Here is a 15,708-nt window from a genome sequence, read left to right as displayed (position 1 = left end):
TAGAAACCTATTTTGAAATAAACCACATTTATTAACATAATAATTGAAATTTTATTATTTACGCTCGTTGAACGAAGAACTTTAATCGCGACTTAATAGTATTTCTTTAAATGTTTTGAAATTCGCGACTTGATTTGAGTGGCAGTTCAATAGTCTCTTTGAAGTTCTAAATTCCTCATATAAATTATAAAAATATGTTTTCACAAAGAATATATGTGTGTGTGTGTTTTTATGTGTATGTATGTATGTTTAATATTACCAGAAAGACTAAATATTATATTTTTATTTTAGTCTAAGCCTAGGCAAGGGCTAGCCCCAATGTTGGATGGAAAAAATGATCTCCCTACTAATGGGATGTTATGATGCTATGGGTAGATCGTTTTTCCATTCAACATTGGAATTAGATGTATTTTCGGTAGTTGGGATAAATGTTATTATTCTCTTCCTAGATTTTATCTTTGTTGTCATACTCCATTTAACATTAGAATTGGATATATTTTGGGTAGTTGGGATAAATTTTATTATTCTCTTCTTAGCTTTTGTCTTTGTTGTCATACTCAATATTCTCTTAAAAGTCCTAAATTCCTTATATAAAATATAAAAAAAATAAAATCATATTATCTATCTATCTATATATATATATATATATATATAGAAAAACTAAATATTATTTTTTAGTTTTAAGGGAATGAAAAATAGAAAATTAAAATATTAAAATTTATTTTTCCTTAACCTGAGTGGTAGGTGAGAAATTTAGATAAAAAAATGGAAAGGGCAGGGACCAAGAGGAAGAAATCAAAACCCTTGAAGACGAAGTGTTTTGCGAAATTGATCTTGGGCATGGATGTGCAGGTGGAGGATGTTATTGATGTGGCAGAGGTGACGTTGGTAGGCAGGATAAGAGGGAGGCCTGTCTCAGGTAAAGCCCTAAGAATGTGGGCGGAGAGGCTGTGGGCTGGAACACCAGCGGCCTCTTTCAAATCAAATGCACTTGTAAAAGGCTGGTTTATGATCAGTTTTGACTGCAAGGAAGCTTTGGAGTGGGTTGAAGGGCAGAACTGGGCTTTTGGAAGCCGGCCGGTATTCTTCAAAAGGTGGACGCCTCTTTTCGATGCTGATACAGAGAAGGTGGATGAATTCCCTGTGTGGGTCAGGGCACCGAGCTTACCACCATACCTATGGGCGGATTCTGTGTTTAAGTCGATAGGGAACCTGTTGGGAACATACTTGGATGCAGACAGATCATACCTGCATACCTTTGAGAAAAGGGTGGCAAGGATTCTGGTGAGACTTAACCCTAAAGAGGGCCTAGCAAAATCAATCACGCTGTGTTACAAGGAGTATGAAATAGAACAGAAGCTGGATTATGAACTCCTCCCTTTTCGTTGTCATCGCTGTCACGAATACGGGCATCTGGCGAGGGATTGCCCGTTGGGAAGGCGAAAGAGGAGGACTCAAAAGGATGATGAGGAATGGGTTGAATTCATGAAGCAAGCTGAAAACAAGGTGGAAGAGAAGATTATCGTGGAAGAGGAAGCGGAAGAGATGGTGACCCGAGTCGAGGAGGATCAACCAAAGGACGACGACATCCAGATGCGCCCTTCAGATGACCAGCCGCTGATGGATTCCTCCGCTCCTGTGCAGGATGCCGTCGTTGGAGACGAACATCCGGGTATGCAGTCTTCCTCGTATCTCTCTGCTATTAAAATTGATTCTATGGTTGGGGGCCTGTCTAAGTTAAACAATTGTAATGAAGTAATGCATAATATTGATAACCTATCTGACGCCCTTCCCTCCCTAAATCTGAACTGTGAGGATTTCCCCCCTCTGAGTAATGGAAATGGGACTTCTGTTGCACGGCACTATAATCTGAGATCCCTAAGTAAGAAACCCGGTTGTTCAACCGAGCTTTCGGAGCCTGTAGGAGGTTTAGGGACTGAGACTCCTAAAAGTTTTTCAAAGAAGGGAAGAGGGCGGAAGTCCATGCTTTCAAAAACCCAAGCAAAAGCAATTTTTGATGTGGCTGATGGTAAACAGATGACAATTCCTGGGGCGCTTAGAGCAGCAAAACCCCCTGAAACGGTGTTAAAATGATCTGTCTCTCTTGGAATTGTAGAGGTTTAGCTAGTAAGCCTAAAAAATTAGCTCTAAAAGATCTTATATCTCGATGCAACCCAGACATAGTCTTCCTTCAAGAGACTCTAGGCAAAAGCTTGGAAGTGGAATCGGCTCTTAGTTCTCTCCTCCCGGGCTGGAGTTTTTTAGCTGTGGATGCATCAGGACACTCGGGAGGTCTGGCTATTGGAATCAAAATTGGAAGGCTGAAGACTCTGAGTACGTGGGGGTTAACAAATGTTATGGGAATGGAGGTGATGTCCTCTGATTTTGATTTTCCTTTGACCATTGTTAATATATACGGCCCTTGCCAGGGAAGGGTTCTTTTTTGGAACGACCTCCTCTCAAAAAATCTGTTGAAAGTCGAGAATCTTATCATCGGGGGGGATCTTAATTTTTCATTGGGAATATCTGAAGCTTGGGGGCCTCTAGCGAGGGAGGATCCCCTCTCTGATTTTTTTGCTAATGCACTTCAGGTTCATCAGCTGATTGATGTTAATCTAATAAAAACTAAACCAACATGGAGGAATAGAAGGACAGGGGAGGAGAGGATTGCGAAAAGGCTGGATAGGTTCCTGATCAGTGAAAGGTTGGTCTCCAGGATTCCATGTTTTCGTCAATGGGTCGGGGAAGGGGGGAATTCGGACCACTTCCCCATTATACTGGAACTGTCAAAATCTCCCCCGAAACCGGCTGCGCCTTTCAAATTCAATCCCTCGTGGCTTCAAGAGGAGTCCTTCAAAAAACTCTTTAACGAAACATGGAGACATCCGGGTTTGGATTATATGGGGAATAGAGCGGGGTTCCTCATGGAAAACCTTAAAAGGCTAAAAAAAGCAGCCATTGAATGGGCTTCTGACAGAAGGAAAAAACAAGTGGAAGAATTAGAAACCATTGACGAGGCCCTGGGGGCTCTTGAAGACCCAGAATCTGATGCTTATGTCTCCTTGGAATCAAAAGAACAAATTTTGGTTTTAGAGAAGAAAAGAGCGAAGATTTTGTTAGACAGAGAAGAGGAATGGAGAATGAAAAGTAGAGCTATCTGGCTGAAAGCAGGGGATGAGAATACAAAATTTTTTCATAATTATGCAAAAGGGAGGAGGAATGCAAATACTATCTGGAAATTGAGGGATTCGGAAGGAAGGGTGGCCTCCTCTTTTGAAGACTTGTCTGATATGGGAAAGAAACACTTTCAGGCCCTCTTCGCTGATCCCGGGGGGATTTCTCTGCCGGAAATAATTCGAACTGCTCAGGCTTTTCCTCGCTTTGTGGAGGAGGAGGAGGCGGAAGATCTATTCAGAGAAGTGACAAAGGAGGAAGTGGAAGGTGTTATAAAGTCTATGGCAAAAGATAAAAGCCCTGGACCCGATGGATGGACCATAGAACTTTTCACACACTTCTTTGAATCCATAGGACCAGAACTGACTGAGGTTGTAGAGGAGTCTAGAACAAAAGGTGAAATCTATGGTCCGTTCAATGCAACTTTCATTGCTCTGATTCCAAAAAAAGAAGATCCAGAATCCTTTGAAGATTTCAGGCCTATTTCGTTGTGCAATACTATCTACAAGATTATAGCAAAGGTCATTGCAGTCCGATTGAAACCAAGCTTATCAAGCTGTATTTCAAAGGAACAATTTGGGTTTCTGGACGGAAGGCAAATTCATGAAGCTATCGGAGTAGCTCAAGAAACTATTCACAGCCTTAGGCAGGCAAACAAGAAGGGGGCAGTGCTCAAAATTGATCTATCCAAAGCATATGATAGGGTCAGCTGGACTTATCTAAAGATGCTCCTGACACACCTTGGTTTCCAGGTGGGCTTTATAAAATGGATCATGGGGTGCATAACCAATGTAAATTTTGCAGTTCTGATAAATGGAGCGGCCTCACATTTCTTCAAAAGCCAAAGAGGTCTTCGCCAGGGGTGTCCTCTTTCCCCTTTGCTATTTCTTCTAGCAGCAGAAGGCTTAAGCAGGCTCATCCTAAAGGCAAAACGTTCAGGTTTGGTCAAAGGTTTGGAAGTGGCTGTTAACTTATTTATTACCCATCTGCTTTTTGTTGATGACATTCTGTTGTTTACCAATGGAAATGTAGATGAAATTGTTGAAATTAAGCTCATATTAGATCAATTCCTGAAAGCAACAGGACTCCAAATAAATGATAGGAAATCTCAACTAATTTTTGAAGGTTTCAGTAGACAAGAGGAGGCTTCAATTACTGCACAGCTGCCTTTTGGAACCTGTAGTATGGAACAGCCTTTCAAATACCTTGGGTTTTGGCTCAAGCCATCCTCATACAGAAAGCAGGACTGGAATTGGCTGGTAGCGAAGATTGAACAGAAAATATCTCACTGGAGCTACAAGTGGCTGTCTAGGGCAGGGAGACTTACTTTGGTAAATTCAGTTCTTCAGGCTATCCCGGTCTTCTGGGCAGCCTTGACCTGGATACCAAAAGGGATCTTGCACAAAATAAGACAGATATGTAGTAGATTTTTGTGGTCAGGATCAAAGGAGGACTCAGTTCTTCCATGGGTGGCGTGGGATAAAATAGCAAGGCCAAAAGATTGGGGGGGATGGGGCTTAAAAATTCTCACTGATTTTAGTCAAGCATTAGCGGCCAAGTCAGGTTGGCGAATTATTTCTATGGAGAATCTCTGGACAAGGGTGGTTAGGAGGAAGTACATCGATCCCACTCCACTAGAAGATTGGATAAGATCCCCACTCAAAAAAGGAAGGAATTGTTCGGTGATCTGGAAAGCCACCACAGAGGCCTTCAAGATAATTGAACAAGGACTGGCCTGGCGGGTCGGAAACGGTGAAAGCTTGAGGATTGGCAGGGACCCGTGGGTAGGGTGCAGTGATGACTTTGCTCTCTCTCCCGGTTTGCTCCTTCATTTGGATGAAATAGGAATCAGAAGTTTAAGGCAGATTGCATGTATGGAGCAAACTACTATTTGGGGGCAAGCTTGGAAGTCAGAAGAGGAGCTTGGAATAAATATCTTGTGGAGAGATGACTGGCAAAGATTTATTCAAGAATTGAGAAGATCAAACGTTAGATTACTGGACAAGCCGGATACTTTGGTGTGGGCACATGCGGAAACAGGGAACTACTCTCCAAAGGCTGGATACAATTTCTTGATGAAAAACAAAGGTTGGACTCCTCCGGTCTGGTGGTCGAAACCTCTGTTCAAATTAAAGTGTCCGAAAAAAGCTAGAATTTTCTTCTGGTGTGCTTTAAATCAAAAGATTCCTACGTGGGATTTTCTTCAATCCCGTTTTAAGCAGGGTCCTGGTAGATGTCCGCTGTGTTGTGCGGCCTCTGAATCCATATCCCACCTTTTTCTCTCATGCCCATTTACAAGACAAGTATGGCTGGAAGTGGAAAGGTTTACAGCGGTTAAATTAAAATGGGAAGGAGATAACCTATCCACTGCATGGGAATACTGGTGGAAGCATTTTCAAGAAAAGAACCTGAGGAATTTGCCGCCTATCATTTGCTGGGGGATCTGGCTTGCCAGAAATCGAAGTATTTTCAGAGAATCAAAGAATTCTGAGTCTGCTATCGCCATCCAGAGCAAAGCCATTCTGGATAGTATTCCATTAAAGGAAGATCAACCTAGTAAAAACCGGAGGAAGGAATTCCGAATCAGAGATGGGGTACCATGGGCTTTTTTCGACGGAGCAGCGCAAGACAATATCACGGGGGCAGGGATTAGTATTCACATAAATGCTTCTCACTCTCTAAAGGCCTCAGTAGGAATCGGAGTGGGAACAAACAATTTTGCGGAACTCTCTGCTCTAAAGCTTCTCCTTTGTTGGTTAATACACAAAAATATCCTCACAGTTCAGATTTTTGGAGATTCTATGAACGCGGTTAACTGGGTTACTGGGAAATTTAGATGCCAGCACTACATTTTGTTACCTTTATTAGAAGAGATACAAAATTTAATTCAACAGTTTAATGTATTTTATATTGATCATATATACAGGGAATTCAACGAAGAAGCAGATGGGCTTTCTAAAACAGGTTTGCAACAAGCTGTGGGCACTTGGAGGATAACTGAACAGCAGATGGACCAGATCCGTGTGTCGGATCTTCCCCCATATGGATAACTCTGTTTCATTTTGGTTCCTCATTATATGCACTGTTTTATCTGGCTATATGATAACAGGTGGCATATGTAGTACTGGGTTTTTCTTCTGATGCACTAAATACTATGGATGCTCCTTTTTGGAAGAGCAGTTTATGTTTTTACATCACTGTTCGCGTGGGCTGTTTTCCTTATGTAAGGAGGCCCATGTGACTGTTTAGTTTTTTTGTAGTTTGACTATCTCAGGATATGGCTGCCCTGGCAGCGAACAGTTTGTTTTTTGATCAGCACTTGGATGGGGTGTTCGTTGATCCTCCTCAGAGGAGTCTCTTGCCTTCCCCAGGCGGTTCTGTGACAGAATGTTAACTCATGTGCTTTGTAACTTTTTTTATTGCTTATAAAAAGAGTTCGCTTTTTTCCTTGGAAAAAAAAATAAAAAAAATTAGGGAAACAAAATAAATTGATAGTATTTTTATTTAAAAAAAATCAATTAATACTACTACATTACATAGTAACAAGGGGCTTGCCATATGAAAAATCAAATTTTCTTCTTTTAATTTATAATTAAAATTAGATTATTATTAATAAATTATTTAGGAGATATAAAACTAAAGGTAGAAAATAATACTATAACAATTTATAGTTTATAATCCAAACACATTTCATCAATAGAAAATAAAAAGATAGAAAAAAATACAACTAACAAAAAGAATAGAGACTAGTGGAAGATGATTTTTGCTCGAGAGCAATATCTAGAGTTACCTCCTCCATTGTTGATGTTTGCAATGGAGATTCTTAAATTTTAAATAGGATTCTTTACAATGTCATGGGCTAATACCATGGCTTATTAATACTGATGCCCAAAAAAACACATAACTCACTTGTTTATATGTCATTTTTAATTAATCAATTTAATTAAAAGGGAAAAAAATAACACATAATTATTTTGGAGATAAATCTCAAGATTTGATTTGTGTATATTGTTATCAATATTCTAGAATATTCCTTGGAGGTTAAATATTTCCACCTAACACAACCATATAAATTAAGCGGTTGGTAAATTCCCATAGACATTAATCTATAATAGGTAACAAAAAACTCGTTACATGACACATCTCACATTGATAAAATTAAAAAATCATAAAACTAAAAAATTATAACTTTATTATTATACAACTTGAGTGGCCTAATGGTTAAGAGCATGTGTTTCCTAGTAAGAGGTCACAACCAGAGGGGGGTAGAGTATGTATGCCTTCGAAGACTTTAGCAGTTAAGGGAGTTGCATCCCTTGTCCCACAAACAAGGGACTCTCATACACCAATTTGGTCTCTGGACGTGACATTAAAATCAAATATATTATTACTAACAATTACACCAGATGTTGCAAATGAAACATCGTAAGGAATAAATTCGAGAAGAATAACATGAGCTTGAACACCTACTAATTCTACACCTTAAATGCCCACTATGTTGCAAGAATGAAACCTTGAAGCACTTGTTTTAGTTTTGAAAATATGCTCATTTTAAGGTTAGACCCTCCGTGCTCTCATCTAATATTCCCTCATATATTTCCATATTGGGAGATTCTCTCTCCTGGGCCATATATTTTCACACAACACAACACTAGATTAGAATTGGTATCTTATATCTTTGGAACACAACAAACATATGTGTATCAAGTTATTTTTAGCATATTGTTGATGTACTTAACAAGAAGGATCTCTCATTTGTGCACATTTGAGTCTACATATCCAAGCAAAATGGTGGAGGGGGGGATGGAAATAATCCACTTACATGAGTTAATGGATTACTAGATAATGCCCAATAAACAAATTGTCACCTCAAGGATATTCTCTAGCACACTACACACTCTCAACCTTCAAGCAACAACATTAACATAAGGAAGTCAAGTTGTAAGAGAGTGTCAAGAGAAGCAAAGGCATTGACCCACAACAAGAACCCTAAAGTGGTCTCTCACTTCGACAAATTTCCTACTATTTCTCTGTCCATCATGATGAACCCACACATGACAATTATGGATAGCTGATACTAAGCCCACAACTGAAGGTTTGGGGCCTCCTCCCAAGGATGAAGACTCTCCTCCTTGAATGGGTTTAATTCTTGTAACATCATGGTCTATCTACTGAGTTTGACCATCTGCATCAGTTGATAGTATATGACTCTTATTCATTTGGATTGTTATATTTCTGCTTATTAACCTTGCGACCCGTCGTGTTTCTAATCTAAGAGAAAGTGGAGTCACATCTAGTATAAGAAGTTCCCTTACATTAACCTGCAAAATTCCACTTTGGATGGCAGCACCCATTGTTATAGCCTCATTTGGATTAACACATTTACTTGGCGTATTTCCAAAAATCTGAACAATAATCTCTTGAACCCTTGGCACCCGGTACATTCCTCCCATAAGAATAACTTCATCCAATTCCAATGTCGTAATCCCTGCTTTTTCTTTAGAACTCTTGGAAGGGATTCTTGTTGTCTCGATTAAGTGATTTGCTAAGATTTCAAACTTCAAATGAGTTAATGTAACATTCAAATGCTCTATACTAGATGCATATTCCATGATAAATGGTAGATTAATCTATCTAAGAAGAATATGACAACTCCACCTTCGGTTTCTCTCCAGCCTCTTCAAGCCTTTGTAAGGCTAGCTTATCCTAAGATAAGTCATTTTTTGTCTTTTTGAACTCAACAACTAAATACTCAAGGAAAGCATTATCAAAATCCTCACCTGCCAAAAAAGTATCACCATTTGTGGCCTTGACTTGCAAAAAAAAGCTAAAAAGGTTACAATAATTTCTATGAAAAAGCAGAGAAGGAGAAGAAATAAATAATCAATGTAAAATAACCTAACATCTCAAGGGAAGGAACATGCCTCGAATACACCATTGGATATTTCAGGAATTGTTACATCGAAAGTACCCCCACTAAGATTAAACACAACAACTAGGCCCTCCTTCTCATTCATGCCATAAGAAAGGGTTGTTAGAGTAGGCTTATTGCTAATTCTTTTTACATCCTTGTAATTTTACCAACATATTTAGGTGTTTAGCACTAAGCATCACTAAAATAGAAAGGCATAGTAATGACTGCATTCTAGACAATATTTCCAAGGTAACCCTCGACAATTTTTTTTCCTAGGTCAAGAAAAACTGGGTGTAGAGATGAATGTAGACTAATGCACAATGCAAAATTGAAGAGATATGGTGAAAACAAATGGAATAAATAGAGCACACATGTCTTCTATGTGATGAAAAATCCTTTTCATAAAATAGTTATCTAGTTATTTGACTATTGTGCACTTATTTCCTTTGTGTTAAAACTGTATGCTGCACTATATGATGTTCGTGTTGATCCATACTATTGTACTTATGCTTTTCCATATGAATGTTTCGCTACCTCACTTTCTGATCACAGGCCACCCACAACCATACTTAGAGTTTTCAATGTTCATGGCTGCTACGTACATCAAAATTCCTATTCAAAAGATTATTCGGTAAATAAAGCCCAACATTTGTAAATATTTGATGCTATAGAATAAGCTATCACGATTAGCATGTATCTCGCTAAATAATACAAATGTCTTTTCCCAACAAGGAAAAAAAAATTCAATTATGATTATTACTCTGTCTTAATATTGATAATCTATTAAAATCATTCACATGATATGTACAAATGCCCATCCAATACAAAACAAAATCCTAATGTCTTATACTAGTACCAAAATAGATAGTAGCTTAACATTCACATGATACATGCAAATATCGCATTCCATACTCCATCTTAGTATCAATCATTATTTACGATCAATGTAGTTTGAACACTTTGTAAAGTTAAAAAAACAAATCCATTGTTTCCCTACCAGTAGCTTACAGGTAGTTAGAACATTTTTGGGATGTACCTGTTGCATCCATGAGGAATAAAGATGAACCAAAAAGGGGAAGTTAGCAACTACATAATAACATATAATTAATGCTTTACTATGACCCAATTTAGATACATATAAAGATTTGTCGTGTCCAATTCTAGTCATCTATCTCTAAAAATTTGTTGAATGTTACAATGATCTTTGTCAGTCAATGGCATGAACCAATTTCATTACAATATCATGGGTAGCATACCTCAGAACCAAAATCACATGTAGAACACATAAGGCATAACTAAAACATATGTTCTTGTGGATGTAAGGGAATGGCATAAAACCCATAGGTTCCCTAAAAATTTCCACTATAGTCTTCTTAAATTGAAGAGAAAAACCCAACAAAGGAACCAAATTGAAAACTCAAAGCAAGATTTTTGAAGCAACCACCCTTTGAAGAACCAAATTATTACATCATTGTGCATTAGTTAGAAAGTTGATGAAATAATGTTTTGTTCAGTGATTCAACAATGGCACATTAAATTTGACATCCCTACTAGATTTCATCAACACAACAAGTCACCCATCATTGAATTCATATCAATTAAGTCATATCACAAAAACCTAGTTTTGATTCAATATCTTCATATTAGTCAAGTCATGTTAGTATGAACTAATTTTTATTAGATGGTTTAAATTGATAACAAATTTAACTAACCATTTGGAATTTACATAAAAGAGAATCTCCACAAATTTCAATCAAACATACTAAACAATCTTCTTCATGGGACCTTATTATTGTGGATAGGGTGACAATAAAAAAAATGAACTAGCTGATCAACATGCCTAAAACAAATACAATGAAGAATTCAAGCACTCTTTCAGGGTAGATCCACTCATTTGATAAAAAACATGGATAATACACAAGAAGTTCAATTATAAGCCATGTTTAACAAAGTGAAACTAAATAGTTAGTTTCCGAGAAAAATGGAAGTCCTAATCTGTATTAAGGTTACAATTCTATGTAGGCAGTACTACCCATTTGGGGAATGTTTCAAACATTAGCTAGTACAATAAATATATGTTGCAATTACATATATCACATATATATCAATTCATGTATCCTCTAAAATATACAAAGTTGACACCACATCAAAATTTCCTTCTCATTCCTCACTGAATATAAGCATTCTACTCCATACATTCAAAACAATACAAAATTATCCAATCCACTGGGTTGTAATAGCTTGTGCTTAGCCTATAGCGCATGAAAAACATAAACACAAAGCTTCACTAGAGAAGCAGAATTAGTTGTCTGAATTTCATATCTGGGAAGTGGTACTATAAATAAATTTGTCGAATAAGCTCCCAATGGTTCTATTAGTACATTTGACGATTAAGTTTAAATCACATTTTGGATAACCAGCTAAAATTCCTCAGGCTTCCAAAATCATTTGTAAGTACACCATCACAATGAGCAACTGATTCAGATAATGAGTATTACAATCAGTCCAATGTTCTGGAAAAAGGATTGGCTTTTACAATCTTTGGTATCCAAGAGGAAGGGATGAGATTGAGTTACTGAAAGCACCTTGCCAATTTTATTGGATGCTTATTCTTGAGGATAGTGACAAGATCCATATCCTGAACCAAAACAACACATAATCTCACCTGTCAGACCCTCATTTTAATAGTTTATATTGAAAATTTTAGTGACCTGCACGCTGGTATCTTCATGGCGATTTTGGTTTAAAAATTTGAACTATACATTATGAGGGTGATTATAGTGCATAAATTGGAATATAGAAGAATACTTCCTTGTCCAATTCCCAATATATGGAAATTTAATGTGTGGAATCATATTAAATATGAGGCATAAAAACAAATAATGGATCATACTTTTCAAGTAGCCAAAAAAAAAGAAAAATTAAAGGAAGACATTCCCTAGAAGATAAAATGAGTGGAATAATCCATACTTTAATCGGTAAATGTGACCATACTGGTGCCTTTGAAATCACAATTCTAGTAGTTTCTACTGTGAATCTGATAGTAACTATTCATTGTATATGAAGCACGGGCATGAACAATATTTGGATTATAGTAAGCTCCACCTTGACGAATTGAAGCGCGATTTTCACTACCCATCCCACAAGAAAAATCAAAAGACTCTTGAAGAACAGACGAATCAGAACTTGGTTTGGCAATGCAATAAAGAACACTGCCAAGGCCTCCCCTTGAACCTTTTGGTGGTCTTGAGAATAAATAAATCATGTTAGGTGGTGGGCTTGCAGGAGGAAAATATGGTGGAGGAGGAGATGCACACCAACCACAACTCAAATCTACATCATATAATTTTGAACCATCTGGGTTTAGCAGCCCAAAGTTCCTCTCAGTGGTTGGCCCTAGTTTTTGGTTCTCATTAAAAAGTGAAAAAATAAAGGTATCTATGACTCTATAGGCCTCATTGGAGTTCCTTCATTGGAAGTAACATGTTTGATGACTCTGGTGTTATAATTTCTAGTATTCTTAGGATTCAATCCTATATCATCTGGGTCTCCTTTGGAAGGCCATCTAGTCTCAGAGACAGTTACAAGGATAGTGTCATTGTGAACCAAAGCAACCATAATAGAGTAAATGGAATGAATTTGAGCATCTAGCATATTGTTATAGGTGAACCCTTTTGGATCTGAAACCCATAGAGACTACCCAAACATCACATAGTCCATTGAAACTTCTTTGGGATTGTCTTTGTTTGCAAAATAAGGATATGAATTCAACATGAATAGAACACCTGTATCATCCAAGAATTGGAGGGGAGGATTCATAATTGGTAGCAAACTAGTAGCAAATGTGGAGGCCAAAGGAGGAAAGGAACTTGAAAGGATAGCCATATGGTGTGGAGTAGATACCTTAATATTGTCATCCAAGCGTAAAGAAACCAAACTAGAATGAATGTTCTGTATTGCAAGCATTAGTTCAAAATCTAATGACCCATAACTATTTGTAAGGACCTCATTCCCTACGGTTATCATAAATATTAAGGTTGAAGGGTAATAAGGAGAAATCCTCTAAGCCACCCAAGCTTGTCTTATAGTTGGACTTTCACTTATCCTATGGACTCTCTCATTCTCAAGACCCACAACAACTGCAATGTCTATGTTGGAAAATGCTTACAGTTAGAGGAATATGAGTTGTAGATCTTGACTCTATTGACAATGATGTTTCCAAGCATCTTGGCTACCTGCTTCAGTGATGGAAATTTATTCCTTTTTGTTCTGTAGTTTACACCAATTCCAGTGTTTGGTTGTGATGATTCCTCCTACTCATTTTCCCCTGCAATGTGAAATACCAAAAAACATACAACCATAACCCACATTAACCCAATTTTTGGCCTTAATGGATGCAGGAACCCTTCAAATTTCAAAAATCCACATTAACACAACATGCAGCCACTGATGCTTCAAAACACAGAGTCTGTATATATATTCAATGGATAATGAAGTTCTTATTGGCTTAGAATGATCCATTCTTGATATATTTGTACATTACACCATACCAACTTCTCTTTCTGAAATTTGCTTTTAAATCCGAGACCAAGATATTGTCTAATCCACCCCATATTAGTACAAATATTCTAAAACCTTTAATAATATTTAAATTGAAATTTTAAAAACTCTATTATAAAATTAAAAACAATCGTATCACTAAAATTATTAATAATTAAATTACAATTTTAAAAACCCTGTTCCAAAATAATAAACATATGAGACCACGTTGTACTGGTCACATCACCTGAGAAAAGGCTTCAATTTATATATATCTCACAAAACGCTCCCTTCGTCGTCTTCCCCATCTCGAAACAAGTCTGCAATGCACTACATCCTGCTCTGCTGATCTTCGATTGCGTGCTTGCGTCATAGTTTTTCATTGATTCTCGATACCTTTGTTTTCATGGTTGCTCTGAATATGAAGGTCACAAGAAAGCCATCTGTCCTCGTCGTTCCTTCCCTACCTACTCCGAAAGGGTTGCTATACCTTTCCAATCTAGATGATCAACTGTCTTTCAGATTTCATATTCCCGTCGTCCAATTCTATCGCTTCAATCCATCGAAAAAAAGTGAGGATACCGCCAAAGTTATCAGAGAAGCGCTGGTGAAGGTTTTGGTATTTTACTATCCTTTTGCCGGAAGATTGAGAGAAGCGCCCTTCGGTAAGCTCCTTGTGGACTGCACCAGCGAAGACGTGTTGTTTGTAGAAGCTGATGTCGATGTTTCCATGGAGGAATTCAGAGACCTGCACCCGCCCTCCCCTACTTGGCTGATCTGCTGCATGATGTGCTGGGCTAGGAAACTATTACCAATTCTCCCCTCCTTCTCATTCAGGTTAATTCACTCATGTTTTGACGAACTCAATTCATTTGATGAGGCAAAGTTCATTCTTTTGTCGGGCCGAAGGAGATCGAGTCGCTGCAGAGACAAGCAGCAGAGCAGGGCAAGTGCCCAACCTTTGAAGCAGGGGAAATTTAGGTTACAATTGTTAAGTTTCAGAATTTTAGATTTTTTAGGAATTTTTGATGGTGTTGAATTCATTTTGACCATAAAAATCGATTTTTTTAAAAATAAATAAGTAAATTTCAATCAAATATAACCCATTGAACACAATTGTTGCTTCAATAACAACACCATTTAATAATAAAAAGTTAAATTAATAATTATGCGAGAAAGGTCCATGTTCAAATCTCATTCATCCAAATGAAATTAACTTTTGTTTTTAAGGAACATTAAGTCGTAGAAATAATTCAAAGTGTAAATAAATTCTCAATATAAAAAAGATCCAGAAGAAGCTAAGCCCCTAAACACTAGAAGGTTCATAGAGCATAAATTTTTTATAAGCCGTGTATACATGAACATGAACCTACATAACATTGAAAATTAATTGTCAAACAATATTTTAATCTTGAAAACTTAAATGAGAGTAAAATTAAATAGTCCATGGAGACACCTAACAATCAAGATTTAAGCTTAGACTTATATTTCATCTCAACGGAAATCAAAAGTAAAATATCAGAGCTACCTGTTAACTCATAGAAGATTTTGCCCAAAATACGTGTAACGTATAAGACACATAACAAATGATGATCCGTAAAGTAAATTAACCTGAAAATACACAAAACTCATATTGAGAATCAAGTAGAAGAAACCATACAAAATTCATATATTAATATATTATTTTAAAACCAAGTTACATACATAAAACAGTTTCAATGGTAAACTCCTAAAAAAATTATAATGAATATGAAAACACATATCTCTCTCCAATACCAAGTAAAATCATATATTACAGTAACCATAGAATATGATTAATTTATTAAATATTGTACATCCATAGAATCCCATTCATTTTAGGCCAGGAGAAACCTAATCCTCGCCATCAACAACATTTCTCGCACAACCTACAACACCACAAAGCAGTAAGGCTGCAAATCCATTAAATAAGAAAACGAATCAATATTACAAAAATCATTGAACGTGAGTTCAACAAACCAAGCATATAAATAAGTGGGAAGCTGAATTGAATTCATACCATCCTTCAATGAATCCTTTCTCTTCTTCTCGTCTGCATTTTG

At 37.2% G+C, this 15,708-nt stretch overlaps 2 pseudogenes; one reads left to right on the top strand and one right to left on the bottom strand.

Annotated features, from left to right (window-relative positions):
• Positions 1-11,694: 11,694 nt before the first annotated feature.
• LOC149253920 (glucan endo-1,3-beta-glucosidase 14-like) lies at positions 11,695-14,000 on the bottom strand (annotated as a pseudogene).
• Positions 14,001-14,033: 33 nt separating this feature from the next.
• LOC149253919 (13-hydroxylupanine O-tigloyltransferase pseudogene) lies at positions 14,034-14,608 on the top strand (annotated as a pseudogene).
• The last annotated feature ends 1,100 nt before the right edge of the window (positions 14,609-15,708 follow it).

Source organism: Pinus tabuliformis, chromosome 7 (genome assembly GCF_031772625.1).
Source record: "Pinus tabuliformis cultivar Carrire ecotype Pingquan chromosome 7, CPIR1, whole genome shotgun sequence".
In the NCBI taxonomy this organism is placed as follows: Eukaryota; Viridiplantae; Streptophyta; class Pinopsida; order Pinales; family Pinaceae; genus Pinus; species Pinus tabuliformis.
This window is presented reverse-complemented; position numbering and strand designations above follow the sequence as displayed.